Genomic DNA, 2,500 nt, shown 5'->3' with positions numbered 1-2,500 from the left:
ATAAGTATTTTTAATGGTGTTGAGGGAGGGAAGGAAGGGGTGGAGGGAAGGTAGGGGTGGAGGGAAGAAACGGTGGAGGGAAGGAAGAGGTGGAGGGAAGGAAGGGGTGGAGGAAAGGAAGGGGTGGAGGGAAGGAAAGGTGGAGGGAAGGTAGGGGTCGAGGGAAGGTAGGGGTCGAGGGAAGGTAGGGGTCGAGGGAAGGAAGAGGTGGAGGGAAGGAAGAGGTGGAGGGAAGGAAGAGGTGGAGGGAAGGAAGGGTGGAGGGAAGGAAGAGGTGGAGGGAAGGATGAGGTGGAGGGAAGGAAGAGGTGGAGGGAAGGAAGAGGTGGAGGGAAGGAAGAGGTGGAGGGAAGGAAGGGTGGAGGGAAGGAAGGGTGGAGGGAAGGAAGAGGTGGAGGGAAGGAAGAGGTGGAGGGAAGGAAGGGTGGAGGGAAGGAAGAGGTGGAGGGAAGGAAGGGTGGAGGGAAGGAAGAGGTGGAGGGAAGGAGGGGTGGAGGGAAGAAAGGGTGGAGGGAAGAAAGGGTGGAGGGAAGAAAGGGTGGAGGGAAGGTAGGGGTGGAGGGAAGGAAGAGGTGGAGGGAAGGAAAGGTGGAGGGAAGGTAGGGGTGGAGGGAAGGAGAGGTGGAGGGAAGGAAGAGGTGGAGGGAAGGAAGGGGTGGAGGGAAGGAAGGGTGGAGGGAAGGTACGGGTGGAGGGAAGGTACGGGTGGAGGGAAGGAAAGGTGGAGGGAAGGTAGGGGTGGAGGGAAGGAGGGGTGGAGGGAAGGAAGAGGTGGAGGGAAGGAAGGGGTGGAGGGAGTGGAGGGGAAAAGTGGGAAGGTGTGGAGGGAAAGAAGGGGTGGAGAGAAGGAAGGGAGTGGAAGAAGGATGGAGGGGGTGACGAAGAGAAGGGATGGAGGGAGTGGAGGGGAGAGGTGGAAAGATGTGGAAGGGAGGGGTAGATGGGGGAGGGAAGGAAGGGATGGAGGGGGTGGAGAGAGGGGGAGAGAGGGGGGAAGGAAGAGGTGGAGGGAAGGAAGGGTGGAGGGAAGGAAGAGGTGGAGGGAAGGATGAGGTGGAGGGAAGGAAGAGGTGGAGGGAAGGAAGAGGTGGAGGGAAGGAAGAGGTGGAGGGAAGGAAGGGTGGAGGGAAGGAAGAGGTGGAGGGAAGGAAGAGGTGGAGGGAAGGAAGGGTGGAGGGAAGGAAGAGGTGGAGGGAAGGAAGGGTGGAGGGAAGGAAGAGGTGGAGGGAAGGAGGGGTGGAGGGAAGGTAGGGGTGGAGGGAAGAAAGGGTGGAGGGAAGAAAGGGTGGAGGGAAGGTAGGGGTGGAGGGAAGGAAGAGGTGGAGGGAAGGAAAGGTGGAGGGAAGGTAGGGGTGGAGGGAAGGAGGGGTGGAGGGAAGGAAGAGGTGGAGGGAAGGAAGGGGTGGAGGGAAGGAAGGGTGGAGGGAAGGTACGGGTGGAGGGAAGGTACGGGTGGAGGGAAGGAAAGGTGGAGGGAAGGTAGGGGTGGAGGGAAGGAGAGGTGGAGGGAAGGAAGAGGTGGAGGGAAGGAAGGGGTGGAGGGAGTGGAGGGGAAAAGTGGGAAGGTGTGGAGGGAAAGAAGGGGTGGAGAGAAGGAAGGGAGTGGAAGAAGGATGGAGGGGGTGACGAAGAGAAGGGATGGAGGGAGTGGAGGGGAGAGGTGGAAAGATGTGGAAGGGAGGGGTAGATGGGGGAGGGAAGGAAGGGATGGAGGGGGTGGAGAGAGGGGGAGAGAGGGGGGAAGGGGTGGTAACGGGCTGGAAGGAAGGAGGGGGACGGGGAAGGAAGAAGGGGAGGGGAGGGGGAGGGGTTGAAGGACGTGGAAGAAGGAGGGGAGGAGTAGAAGGGGGAGGAGGGAGGGGTAGGGGGAGAGGGAAGGGAGGAAAGGGGGTGCAGGGGGTTGGGGAGGGAGGGAAAAGGTGAAATGGGGTGGAGGAGGTAGAGGGAGAGGGGGAAGGGGAGGAAAGGGGTGGAGTGAAGGAGGGGAGAGAGAAATGGGGGTGGAGGGAGGGGTAGAGGGAGAGGGAAGGGATAGGGGGGAATGGGGAGGGAAAGGGGGGAAGGCAGGAGGGGAGGGGTGAAAAAGGGTGGGAGGGGGAAGGGTGGGGAGGGTGGAGGGGTGAAGGGAGGTGGGGGGAAAGCGGATATTAACATTGAGTATTGGAGTTTCTTTGCCTAGATAGATAGATAGATAGATAGATAGAGATATAGATAGATAGACAGATAGATAGACACGAATATATACAACGGAGACAGGCAGACTTATAGATAGATAGATAGATAGACAGATAGATAAAAGGCAAATAGATATATATTGTAGAGAGACAGGCAGACCTAGATGGCAGATAGATAGAGATTTATAAAGATATATATGTAAATAGATATATAGATAGATAGACAGGCTGATAGTTGATAGATAGATAGATAGACAGACAGAATGATAGATAGATGGATGGATGGATGGATAGATAGACAGATGGATGGATAGATAGATAACAGA

This window comes from Coenobita brevimanus, chromosome 11 (genome assembly GCF_032717465.1).
Source record: "Coenobita brevimanus isolate Jiangsu-jjx chromosome 11, ASM3271746v2, whole genome shotgun sequence".
NCBI classification, from domain to species: Eukaryota; Metazoa; Arthropoda; class Malacostraca; order Decapoda; family Coenobitidae; genus Coenobita; species Coenobita brevimanus.
The sequence above is the reverse complement of the archived record's forward strand: the minus strand, read 5'-3'. Positions refer to the sequence as shown.